This window comes from Panthera tigris, chromosome F2 (assembly GCF_018350195.1).
Source record: "Panthera tigris isolate Pti1 chromosome F2, P.tigris_Pti1_mat1.1, whole genome shotgun sequence".
Classification (NCBI taxonomy): domain Eukaryota; kingdom Metazoa; phylum Chordata; class Mammalia; order Carnivora; family Felidae; genus Panthera; species Panthera tigris.
In genome coordinates, this window is record NC_056676.1 from 20,904,850 (window position 1) to 20,918,927 (window position 14,078).

The following is a 14,078-nucleotide window of genomic DNA, read 5'->3' on the forward strand; positions in this document are numbered from 1 at the left end:
GCTAAGTAATTTGCCCAAAGTCACAGGGCTAGTAATCTGTTTGCCAAGCCTGTTCTTGTTTCATGTAAGTACTCCTCCAGGAGCTTCACTTACCAGGAAGATGTTGAACTTCCAGAGAACAGTGATTGTCAACCTAATCCATTCCCGACTATAGTTCCTGCCCTCATAGAAACACAGCACATTTTTTAAAAGTTTATTTATTTGTTTTGAGAGAGACGGGCCGAGAGAGAAGGAGAGAATCCCAAACACAGAGTCCAATGCGGGACTCGATCTCACAAACCTCGGGATCATGACCTGAGCCAAAATCAAGTTATATGCGTAACTGACTGAGCCACGCAGTTTTTTTTTTTTTTTTTCTTTTTAAAGCAGGTCATGGGGCGCCTGGGTGGCTCAGTCGGTTAAGCGTCTGACTTTGGCTCAGGTCACGATCTCACTGTCTGTGAGTTCGAGCCCCCGTGTCGGGCTCTGTGCTGACTGCTCAGAGCCTGGAGCCTGTTTCAGATTCTGGGTCTCCCTCTCTCTCTGACCCTCCTCCGTTCATGCTCTGTCTCTCTCTGTCTCAAAAATAAATAAACGTTAAAAAAAAAAATTAAAAAAAAAATTAAAAAAATAAATAAAAACAGGTCATTGATCTGTTTACATGCCATTGTTACATCATATGTGGTAAGTTGTTAAAACATATAATTGCACTCATATTGTAAGGAATAAATTGTATTTCTATGAGGAAGCAAATTCGTTCCATTCATAGTTGGAAATTATATAATTTCCTTGAGTATAAATTTTACTGCTATGGCAACTGTAAACCAAATTTATAAGGCTGCACCGTTACTAGTAGGGCAGATTGGCGGGAGGTGACACAGCACGCCCGGAGGTGGGTCTGACCATTGAGGGAGAGCCGGCTGGTAACAGTTAGAGTCTGTGACCCACCTAAACCACTCCTGTGTTCCTCCAGGGCTAGGACACAAGTCGGCCCAGGACATGGGATTATGACTCTAGAGGCTTAAGGGGCCCAAGGTGGGCTTTCTCCCCTTTGACCTATTTAACTGATTTAACTTTGTTTCATCTTACTTTATTTAACACGTCAAGGGCCTGAGTCAAAGCTTCTCTGGTAGAAGAGAGATCAGTTTCAGAGAGCAGTCAATGCCTAGGGAAGACATGGAAACAAGAGAGTAAATACTTCCAAGAAGTTTCGCTTTGAAGAGGAAGAGAAAGCAGGGTCTGCAACTACGGAGGAATAAGGGAGCCAAGGTAGATTTTGCACAGGCTTTCGAATGATGTGACTGACAGTTGTGCGTGTGTGGATGACTAGAAGAAGGGATGACAGGGAGAGTTGAAGACACTGGGGAAATGGGAAGAGGTGGCAACAACAGACTGAGGTCTCTGTGGTAGACAGAGCATAGATAGAGGAGTAACTTTACAAAGGAGGGGATGCCAGTTTTCACCCCGAAAGGAAGGAGGAAAGGTCAGTAGGGACAAGGCAGTCGTAGATCTGTGAGTAGAGGTTCCCCCACTTGGGTGGTGAGATCAGGAGAGGCAGTGTAAGGAAGACTGGGAGCCAGATTCTTCTTCGGAATGAATGAATGGGGAGAGGGGGACAAATGGCAGTAAGAGTGGAAAGAAAGATGGCTGAAGGAGCAGGGTTTTTGTTTCTGTTTTTGTTTTTCCCAGGGTTGCACTGTAGCGATTTGGAGAGGAAGGAGATTGTCAGTCCCACTCAAGAAGGCTGAAGGAGATTAGTGGATTGAGGGGAGGGCTGTGATATAACCAAAGCGAGTGGTGAAGAGAATGTTTGGTGGAACAGTCGAGGATGTAGGGGATTTTATTTATAATGGAATGGATTGTATTAGTCATAACTCTTCTAGTTGCAAGTGACTCAAAAGAGGACATAGTGGGCTGAAAGTTAACAGATTGAAAAAGAAAAAAAAAAAAACAACAAAAAAAGCTTAGGGAGCTCTAGAGTGCTGTTGTGGATCTTAGAATCTAGAACCAGGCATTTGACCTCATCGGGACTCTCAACATATCTCCTTTTTTTCTGTCTTCTGTTTCAGCTTGGCTTCATTTTTCCCTGTTATAAATGGACTTTATTTACATGGCATAGAACATGGTTTCTTGGAAAATCTATCAGAATAATCCCAAGGAAAGACCCAGACTAGTCTAGCTTGGTAGCATGATCATTCCTGGGTCCATTTTTATGGCCCATTGTGGTCACCCACTTTTCCCCGTGGGTAGGGTAAGTGAGTTTGTTACTGGAGGGTGTGGAAGAAGGGGTGTTGGGCACATAAGAACATGAACCACCACAGGTGCTTCAGAGAACATGGTGTAAAGGTTCTGGAGGTGGAGGAACAGCAGGAAGTGGTTGGATCAGGGGAGAAAAATCCAACAGCAGCATGAGCATGAGTGAATGAGTGTAACAGAGGTTGAGGTGACTCGTATTTGAGGCAACGGTCGAGGACCGTGGAGACGTTTGTAGTAAGGATTCCGGAAACAATCTCAGCAGACGCAGATAGACAAAGGGGTCTTAGTTTGAATTTGTTGTGCTTTCAAGAGGGTCCTAGTTCTCAGGAACAGACAGGAAAATGGTAGTAGGTAAGCATTTCCTGGGGAGGTTGTCACATTTGGGAGATGCCTCATAAAATAATTGGGCAATTACATCTGCCCGGGAGGCCGTCCAGTAGATCACTTTCATCTGAGGAGAATGAAATAATGAACCCATCTTTCTGTGCAAAATGCTTTCTTAAACTGCTTTTAACATTAGGTCTTGTGCCTCAGGGAATTTGTGACTGATTGAACTGAGTTGATATCTTGGAGCCATCAAAAATGGTATAGGGCTCAGTGCCTCTAAGACAAAGCTTACAGCACCAATGAAAACAACTAAAATGTATATAGTTTCTTGCAGCCTCCCAAGTGCTGTTCATAATATTAATTTTTACCTCATGTCAACCTAGAATGTAATGTTATTCCTATTTCAAATGAGGAAACAGAGGCTCAGCAAAATGACTTGTTTAAGGTTTTACAACTATTACATTTTCACTCCCAAGATGAAGAATGTGAATTCTATCTTATAAAATCTCATAATCTTATGTAAGATTTTACCAGAGAGCAAATTTGGTGTTTTGTGGAGTTTAATTGGTATAAATCAAAGTGAAATAATCATAAGGACTATGTGACTATATTCTGTCAATAATAACAACAACAAAAATAAAGCAACTGATATTTATTGGGTACCAAGCATTATGCTGAACACTACGGATATTTAATAGTCATAACAACTTATTGAGTTAGGTACTGTTACCATTCCTTCTCTTCAGATGAGAAATTGGTTGGACAAATACTATTGCTAAACCATTACCGTTAACCACCACCGCCAGCACCACGATGAATAAGAACAGGAATTGAACGAATACAGAGAAATCAGTAGTTTACTTTAATTTGGGGCAGGAGTACCAGACTGGGGAAAACAGAAAGGGGTCTATCCCTGAGACTGTCTAAGACAAATGTTAAGTTTTGTCCCTGTGAAACAGGGCAGTTTTATTTCCTAGGCAATTTATCACTCCTTCTGAGATCACTCATAATCACTGGCATTTTCTTTGGTCTTCAGATTGCATCCACATCCTCAAATTAGAGCATAAATATTGCCCTGCTAAGTGGAGGGGGATTCAAAGAAATGAGTAACCAAGGACTAATTCAGCTGGGGATGTGGAAAAAATGGTGATGCTATTTACCTAAAGGGCGAATTGGAAGAGGGCAGTAATCAGGAATGTAAAATTGCACATTGATGTGTGGTCTTTGGGAGACAGCCAAATGAAGAGTTTCTGCAGTTAGCAAAGGATTTAGGCCTGGGGCTTTAGTGAATGATTCAAGTTCAAGCATACATCTGGAAATTGTTCAGCATGATGGTAATGGTTGACACCACTAAAATGGATTCGATCTTTGAGGTGGTGAATAAAAAGAAAGAAACAATGTATTTAGTCTGGGGAGTACCCTTAGCAAAGAGATTGAAAAGGGATCAGAAACTTAATTATGTATATGGCATTTAATAACAATGATTTTCAGAGTGCCTTTCAAACAGTAATTTCCTATGAAGCTTCCATAAAATCTGAATGATGAAACTTTTAAGCCCACCAGATTCTTTTACTCTATAATCCCAATAAGTGATTTATTTTAGGCTAAAATGCCCTTGCAAGGAATGTGCTGGTCCAAAGGATAGTATTATTACAAGTTATTTCCTCTGAAGTTGAAACTCATTAAAAAATACTGAACCAGACAAGTAATAAAATGAGGGAAAGAAAAGGAGAATAATTATATTAAAGAACTGAATTTTAAGAAAAATTGCTTTAAGTCTAGTTTCCAGGAAGCCAAGGCAAAAAGTGAACATGGTGAATTATCTAGACATCATCTCACGTATAGTTTTGAAACATGGTTAATGTTTAGTCTTACATGGATTCTCTCTTACCTGGAGTATCTCATGAATGGGTTTTACATGGGGTCTGGGATGCATGTGTTTTTAAAAATTTCCCCAGGCAATTTTGATAATTAGCCAAATTTGATGAACACTAGTCTAATAAAGAAAGCACAGCAGTTCATAGAAAAGAAAACCTTTTATCCAGCTCTGAAATCTGAAAGGGATTTTGTTCCATGGAAACCAAAGAACACTGAATAATAAAATAGACAATGTCCTTGACAGGTAGCATTAAAAAAAAGATAGAGATTTTATTTGTGTGTATCTCACAGCAACCTTTGACAAATAAAAGCCAACAACCCAATACTAAATTAGAATTCTTTTTTTTTAAATTTACATCCAAATTAGTTAGCATATAGTGTAACAATGATTTCAGGAGTAGATTCCTTAGGGCCGCTTACCCATTTAGCCCATCCCCCCTCCCAAAACCCCTCCAGTAACCCTCTGTTTGTTCTCCATATGTAAGAGTCTCTTATGTTTTGTCCCCCTCCCTGTTTTTATATTATTTTTGCTTCCCTTCCCTTATGTTCATCTGTTTTGTATCTTAAAGTCCTCGTGTGAGTGAAGCCTTATGATATTTGTCTTTCTCTGACTAATTTCGCTTAGCGTAATACCCTCTAGTTCCATCCATGTAGTTGCAAAAGGCAAGATTTCATTCTTTTTGATTGCTGAGTAAGACTCCATTGTCTATACATACCACATCTTCTTTATCCATTCATCCATCGATGGACATTTGGGCTCTTTCCATACTTTGGCTATTGTTGACAGTGCTGCTATAAACATTGGGATGCATGTGTCCCTTTGAAACAGCACACCTGTGTTCCTTGGATAAATGCCTAGTAGTACAATTGCTGGGCTGTAGGGTAGTTCTGTTTTTAATTTTTTGAGGAACCTCTATACTGTTTTCCAGAGTGGCCGCACCAGCTTGCATTCCTACCAACAATGCAAAAGAGATCCTCTTTCTCTGCATCCTCGCCAACATGTGTTGTTGCCTGAGTTGTTAATGTGAGCCATTCTGACAGGTGTGAGGTGGTATCTCATTGTGGTTTTGATTTGTATTTCCCTGATGATGAGTGATGCTGAGCATTTTTTCATGTGTCGGTTGGCCATCTGGATGTCTTCTTTGGAGAAGTGTCTATTCATGTCTTTTGCCCATTACTTCATGGGATTATTTGTTTTTTGGGTGTTGAGTTTGGTAAGTTCTTTATAGATTTTGGATACTAACCCTTTATCTGATATGTCATTTGCAAATATCTTCTCTCATTTTGTTGGTTGCCTTTTAGTTTTGCTGATTGTTTCCTTTGCTGTGTAGAAACTTTTTATTTTGATGAGGTCCCAATAGTTCATTTTTGCTTTTGTTTCCTTGCCTCCAGAGACTTGTTGAGTAAGAAGTTGCTGCGGGCAAGATCAAAGAGGTTTTTGCCTGCTTTCTCCTCGAGGATTTTGATGGCTTCCTGTCTTACATTGAGGTCTTTCATCCATTTTGAGTTTATTTTTGTGTATGGTGTAAGAAAGTGGTCCAGGTTCATTTTTCTGCATGTTGCTGTCCAGTTTTCCCAGCACCGCTTGGTGAAGAGACTGTCTTTATTCCATCGGATATTCTTTCCTGCTTTGTCAAAGATTAGTTGGCCATACTTTTCTGGGTCCATTTCTGGGTTCTCTATTCTGTTCCATTGATCTGAGTGTTGGTTTTTGTGCCAGCTAAATTAGAATTCTATTGGTATCAGAAAAGAATCATCTGGGTTGACAGAAGAAATTATATTCCTTGGTCCTCTCTAGAAATTCTGATTCGGTAAATCTGGGAGGTTCCAGAAATGTGTATTTGTAGTAAGCTCCCCAGTTGATAGCGATCCAAGTGGTCCAAGAGCACATTTTGTGCTGAGAGACTAGATGGCTAAGAGTATTCCTGAGAGTTTCAAGTTTAGATACAAAATTTTGAGATATACCATTTGTGATAGACATTTTTACCTTTTTTGAAAACTGAAACAGGAGAAGGAGGCTGGATTATCTACTTCCACAAAGTAGGCTGGGAAGACTTCTGTGGTATGAAACCAGAGAGCTTCTGCTAATAAAAATTTTTCTTCAACTCTTGGGAAAATATGAAGAGCATAGGTTGCTTTATATGGCTCCAGAGTAGATGTTAGGAGGAAATGGATACTGAATGGATTAAAATCTCATGGAATTATGGGGACAAACATGGGAAAACTAAGTAACTGGTCTTTTGTTAGAGAAGTACTTTCCTCCAAACTTAAGTACCAAGGATATCACGGTAGTATTATAATCATGCACAAAATAAGTTCATTATAGCCTGGATTGCTGCAGCCTAATTTATATTTGGAAACCTCTGATTTGGAAAAATACTATTTTCTTCAGAGGAGTGCTTCTATGGGGCCAAAGTTCTTAAAAACGCTAGTAAACATAAGTGAGGAAATCTGTCATTTTAGGGTTAGCTTGCCTGCAAATTCTGTAGTGGGTAACTTAACCAACCACAGAGAAAGTATTTGTTGAGAGATAGAGGCAGAATCTTTTTTTCTTTACATTGGCTAGTTACTGAATCCTAAATTCAGTTTAGATCTCAATGGGAGAAACTTGAACTATGATAGATCTTTAGTAGTGTACTGTGTTATGATTGGAATACAAAGTTGGGATCTACCATACAGCTATAAATAGCACTCTGCTGGCTTCGGGTAACCTCAGGTCTAGTTATCTTTAGATGGTTTCATACTGCAGTGGAACTTTAAAGGCCATGGACATCCAGTTCACCTTCATTCTCCAGGTCCTACAGTCTAGATACTAGGTATAGGATTTCCTCTTAGGGGAATCTTTATGCTTGAGATTTGTATCCATTAACGATTATGAACTTGGAAGATTCTTACCCTTTGGGCTAAGAGAACATTAAATAAGCATGTGTCTCTCATTGTTTACCATTCCTGAGGATTTTTGCAAGAGCAAATTCTATGACAAAAGTGCTTGCTCCACCGGACTAAAAGAGTTGGAACTTACCCATTGCATACTATCACTATTTTGACATTAAAACGTTTAGTTTATATCACATTTATTTAAAAATTTCTTTAAAAATTTTTTATTTAAAATATTTTAAAAATATTTAAAAGTTTATTTAAAAATCAAATAGCGCCAACAGGGAAACCCTTTCCCAATCTCTTCCAGAATTTTTTTAAGATGCCTTTTCTGGCATTAATGAAATTCTAACCCTTTTATTTCCTGATTTATCAATTTTAGACTTTATTGACTTTTTATTATCATAGGTGATGATTCAGCACTCACAACCTCTTATTTCCTTTCCTCTGTTATCCTTATACCACATTTAAAAAAAAGTTTATTTACTCATTTTGAGAGAGAGAGGGAGGGAGGGAGAGGGAGAGAGAAAGAGCAAGTGAGCATGAGTAGAAGAAAGGCAGAGAGAGAGGGAAAGAGAGAATCTCAAGCAGGCCTTATGCTGTCAGCATGGAGCCCGATACAAGGCTCGATCCCAGGAACCAAGAGATCATGACCTGGGCCGAAATCAAGAGTCAGATGCTTAACTGACTGAGCCACCCAGGTGCCCCCTTAACACAATTTTTAGTCAGTGTTTACATTATTGCCTAGGTAGAATTGCAGAGACCAAAACTATTTCATAATTATTCCTTCCTTGTGTAGCTTATGTTTTTTGGAATCAGTGCTTGCCTCATTTTTTTCCTCCACCAGTATAGTTTTCTATTGTTACTTTGATCATTGTTTCAGTTGTTCAGCTAGTGCTGTTATAGGACCACCACAGATTTTTCCTCCCAAAGCTCAGGAGTACCAGATAATCAATCAGTTTCCCCTCCGGAGATCTCTTTTTGAAGCCCCTACTTCCTCCTGCCCCAAAATAAGTAAATAAATAAATAAATAAATAAATAGGATCAATAAATCTAGAGCAGGGTTTAGGCACACCTTTGCCTTAGAATGTACTTTTGACGTTTTTCTATTTTGGATTTACTATATCAATTGTGTGCCTTTTTCTTGTTCTTCTGGAGTACATTATCCAGCAGTTCCTGAGAGGTGCATGGCAGACATAAACTTTTTGAGTCCTTGCATTCACACATGGCTGATAGCTTGGTTGGTTATAAACTTCTGGGACAAATAATTTCTCCCTCAGATTATTGAAGGCATTATGTCCTAATACACACTGAAAAACAAAAACAAAAACAAAAAAACAGTGCCGTTTCGATTCATGCTCCCTTCCAAGTGATTCCAAATCCCCAATCCTGCTACCATACCCACAACCCAGAATCTTTGAAGATCTCCTCCTTAGCCCCTGAAATTTTATAATGTTAAGCTCAGAAATCTTATAATGTTATGACTTAGTGTGGGTTGTTTTATCTTTTTTGTATTGCTGGGCATTAGTGGACCCTTTCAACTGAAAGACTCATGTCCCTCAGTTCTAAGAAATTTTTTTGTACTTCTCCTTTGATAGTTTCTGCCCAATTTCAGTCCTTTTTTTCTGGAACCCCAATTACTTTGATGTTGTACCTCCCAGTTTTCTCCCAAAATCTTCTATCTTTTCCCTTCTGTTTTCCATCTTTGTTTTGTTATCCAAAATTTCTATTTATTTTAGTTATATCTTTACTTAATCAGGCTTTTTCCTAGAGCTGTTTTTCACAGCATCCTGTCCTTGTTTTACAAATTATAATACCTTCCCTTATCTAAGAACACTAATAATTAAAATATTTTTTTGTATACTCTTTTTTTCCCTATCCCTGCTTATTTTGTTCTTTCATTTCTTATGAACTTTGGATTTCTGTTTATATTAAGAGATATTGATTGGGAACTGTATATATGTGTGGATGGGCTTCCCTGTAGGGAGATATAGCTAATCTCTTGGAGAACTCCTGTATAAATTTATGTAAAGTTCTTTTTTTTTTTTTTTTTTGTCTGTACCATTCACTTTCTCTAGAGATGAAATTCCCAATATTCTATCTAACATTCATCTCCTTGGAAGCCACTGTTCTGGGGACAGGTAAGGAAAGGGGAATGGGAGTTTACTGTTCTTTCACTTAATTTTTTTTTTCTGGCCTTCCACTTCTAAGAATAAACTTTGGTTTCTTTTTTGGGGCAGCTGTTGCCTGGCTGTGTATCACTCGGGTATGTTGCACATATAAGCTTTCAACAATCCCACTTTTAGAACAGAGCACTGCCCCCACCTTCTGTAGCACCTGGTGCCTGTAAGTCCTAATCTTTTGAAAGGGTTGTTAGGGTGACTTGGCTCTCTTCCTTCCTACAGCAATTTCAGGATATAGTTTTATCCCTGCCCTAGCTCTATCTGTAGTCTTTCAAAATTTGGTTGTAATCTATGCGGTCCCCTCTTGCTTTCTGTCTTCTCAGGTTTATACGTTTTACTATTATTTTTTTAATCTATAACTCTGTATACTTAGTATGTATTATTTTTTATTGGGTCTTGGAAAGGAGTAGCAATAAACATGTAGTAAATCTGCCACAAATAGTACTGAATAGAATTACATTCTCAAAGAATAATGCTTACTGTTTTTTAAAACTGCCTATAATGTTAATGGATTTTAATGTGGATTTCTTGGGGATTCAGAATTTTAGCATTTATGTGCAATCTTTCGGGATAAAATTGGTAATATGCAGTAACAATATGGTAATATTGTTGAGGATTTAATGTTATATAATCCAATAATGGGTAAAATAAGCATAAACAGCACATAAGAGTTTTCATTTAATACTACTGACCTTTTTTTTTTTTTTTTGGCTGGTAAAACACCTCTGTCCTAGTGATTATCCTATCCTTGATCAAGCTATTTTTGGTATCTTTCCAGAGATATTTTCTGCATATGCAAATAAATCCACCTATACATATCCCTCCTCCATTTTAATTCCAAATGTTTCAGAAGGCCCAGCTCCATGGAGGTTGGAAGTAAGACTTTCACAATCAATGTTTCAAATATTAAACCTTTTTCTTCTATCAAAATGAAGTCTCCGTTCAAGCACCCTGCCCCCCACCCAACGGAATGGGGGAAAAGACCGATAATGGTGCATTTTCCCGGTCCAACAATGCCTGGAAGTTGGTAGCGTGTCTCACGCCGGTCCACGCTCTGGTAAGCACAGAGTGATTTGCAAGGGAGGTGGTGCTAATGTATCGTCCTGGCAGGTTGAAGAAACACCTGTACTTGAATCTTTTCTCGTTTTCTCTAGGATTTTAGCTTCCCTGCTACTAGCCAATTTTACTTTTTCTTGAAGTGACTATCGGGGACGTGAAGATACTCCCAAATAACTTAAAAACACTCAAAAACTCTCACAGAAATACACAGGAAAGGTTCAGTTTGCATAGAGTTGGTCCAGACATTCTGTGAGCTACTGCAGGGAACTGTTTTATCATACACTGGAAGGAAAGGAAAGCAATTCAGTAAGGAATCCATATTGCTCTAGAATCTTCCTGTGACTCTTCTTTATCTGAGAACAGACCTCACCCACTCTGGCTACAGGGGTAGGCATGTGACCAAACCTGGGCCAAATTACAGTACCTTTTGTTCTGTACAGCTGAGACTGGCCTAAGGAAAGGGTAATGAGCCAGTGTAAGTCACGGAGTCCTTCCCCTAGGATTTTTTCAAACACAACCTGAAAGCATCAGTTTTGCTTGCTGGTTATGGAGCGGTTAGGATATGAGGCCAGAGAGGCCTGTAGCCATGTCTCCTGCCTTATGAAGAAGCCAGTCTGATCTGCAAAAAAGGAAATAGAGGTGAGAGGTTTGGGGTTGTATTGATGGGATCCATATCTTTATTCTTGTTTGCAAGCCTGGCTCCACCCTTATCCTTCTTAGGTTGGTTACATGTGCCAACCAACTTCCCCTTTTGCTTAAGCTAGTTGAAAATAAGTTTCTGTCACGTGCAGCAAAATAGATCTTGCCTATTTGGCTCCAGTTCCATAGACCTAAGTGCCTCCTAGGTATCTCCCTCTGTATGTTACTTGGTACTTCCAACTCATCTGTAGTACAATGCATCTTTCCTTCCTTAACTCATTCTACCTTCTCTATTTCCTGTTATTTTCTCATCCTGGTTATCAGGTCAACATCTACCCAGCTGCCCAAGCCAGAAATCTAGATCTCTACTAGACTTCTCCTTTTTTACTTGATCCCCCTCTTTCAAGATCTAGTAGTTTCTAAGTGCTATTCCTTTTCTTAAATACTTCTTATACCCTGTCTTCTACTACCTTTGAGACCCCTTCTCTGCTCTTTTTCTTCTCACTGTACTGAAAAGGCCAATCTCAGAATCCTTACCCAGTCCACTGTTGAATGGGGTTCCCTTCTGGTCCCAGATGATTGGTCTAGAGTAGTTACATAAAGGCTGGTCAGTAATATAAAAGACGGGATGGCAGGAAAGCACTCTTGAACAGGGACACTGAAGGTTAATTACACCAAGCAGGTCCTCTTCTAGGAGGAGATCTGCATCTGAGACACGTACAGGTCTACTCAGTTGTTGTGAAACAGAAGTTGAAGATATACAGAGAAAGGCAAAAGTGATGACAAGGAGAATGCAAATTCTTGAGTAAACAGAAAATGTGTTTAAGCAGAAGCTGTGAGTAATCCAAAACTACTGGGTATACTGAAAGGAGGGTATAGTAATTGGTTATGACAGAAACAAAGAGGAATGAAATCACAATGGTTGGGAACCAACTCTTGCTGTTGGGAAGACAACAAAATAATACTACAACTGCTCTAGACTATGATTAACTGTAAAAATTTTTTTAAAATTTATTTTAATTTACATCCAAATTAGTTAGCATATAGTGCAACAATGATTTCAGTAGATTCCTTCGTGCCCCTTACCCATTTAGCACCCCCCCAACAACCCCTCCAGTAACCCTCTGTTTGTTCTCCGTATTTAAGAATCTCTTCTGCTTTGTCCCCCTCCCTGTTTTTATATTACTTTTGCTTCCCTTCCCTTATGTTCATCGGTTTTGTTTCTTAAAGTCCTCATATGAGTGAAGTCATATGATTTTTGTCTTTCTCTGACTAATGTCACTTAGCATAATACCCTCCAGTTCCATCCACGTAGTTGCAAATGGCAAGATTTCATTCTTTTTGATTGCTGAGTAATACTCCATTGTGTATGTATATATATGTATATATATACATGTATATATATATATACATGTATATATATACACACACCACATCTTCTTTATCCATTCATCCATCGATGGACATTTGGGCTCTTTCCATCCTTTGGCTGTTGTTGATAGTGCTGCTATAAACATGGGGGTGCATGTGTCCCTTCGAAACAGCACACCTGTATCCCTTGGATAAATGCCTAGTAGTGCAATTGCTGGGTCGTAGGGGAGTTCTATTTTTAGTTTTTTGAGGAACCTCCATACGTTTTCCAGAGTGGCTGCACCAGCTTGCATTCCCATATGATTAACTTTCTAATTCCTAAATTATGCATATTCCAGCCTGTGCAAAGCATGGCTGGATGACAATACATTGGTTCCTGTGAAATTTCTATGTTCCCTTGATTCTTTTTGTCTCTAAGACCTCAACCCACAAACATTATACTTAGTTCTCCAACCATGTGATGCTCTGCCATATCTGTTTATGTGCATACACCATTTCTTCCAACTGGAACAATTCTTCTCATCTCCTAAACATCTCTAACTTCTAGGGGTGCCTGGGTGGCTCAGTCAGTCGAGTGTCCAACTTTGGCTCAGGTCATGATCTCATGGTTCGTGGGTTCAAGCCCCATGTTGGGCTGTGTGCTGACAGCTTGGAGCCTGGAGTCTGCTTCAGATCCTGTCTCCCTGTCTCTGCCCTGCACACTCTCTCTCTTCTCTCAAAAAAATTAAAAAGAAATCTAAACATTTCTAACTTCTTTACCTGGATACCACTTACTCATCTTTGAAGACTGGGCTCAGGCTCCTCTAAGCTTTTTTTTTTTTAATTTTTAAAGTTTACTTATTTTGAGAGAGAAAGAGAGAGGCAGGGAGGGGCAGAGGAGAGGGAGAGGAGGAGGGAGAAAGAGAATCCCAAGCAGGAGCTTGGAGCGTGGAGCTCAAATTCATGACCTGAGCCGAAACCTAGTGGGTTCAACCGACTGAGCCACCCAGGTGCCCCATCCTCTAAGCTTTCTATAACCCAACCAAATGTCATGGTACTGCATATTATAACTATGTATCTCCACAACTAGAATATAAGCTTCTTTTGAGAGCAGAGATGCTGTTTTGTTCCCCTTTGTGTCCCCAGTGCCTGATCCAGTACCCAGCACAAAGCAGATATTTAATGAATGCCATTGTTTTTGTTAAAGGTCAGTTGCTTAGACTCTGAAAAATCAGGAAGTTGAAGGGCCTTCCATTATCACCCCTCCTCTAATAGGTCCACTTGCAGTGGTGCCATGGTACTTAAAAAAGACCATGATTACATGGCTTTGTGCAGATTTCTTCAGTTCAGAATGCCCTTCTCATCCCTGTCCCCTCACTCCCTCCAAGAACAGAAGTAGGGAGACCAGAGTTATGGGCTATGGCAGTTGTCCAAGCAAAAAAGGGTGATGGCCTGGGCTAAGGACTATTGGTGGAGTAAGAGGCAGAGACAAGTTCCAGAGCTGGAACAGTCAGTATGTAGTTGATGAAA

General features: G+C 39.5%; 1 long non-coding RNA gene across 1 annotated transcript; it reads right to left on the reverse strand.

Moving 5' to 3' along the window:
* Positions 1-8,376: 8,376 nt before the first annotated feature.
* Positions 8,377-12,177, reverse strand: LOC107179888. Its single transcript, XR_001510611.2, has 3 exons — positions 11,736-12,177; positions 10,984-11,178; positions 8,377-8,627 (listed from the first exon to the last, which is right to left on the reverse strand). It is a non-coding gene; the product is annotated as an uncharacterized LOC107179888 (long non-coding RNA).
* Positions 12,178-14,078: the final 1,901 nt, after the last annotated feature.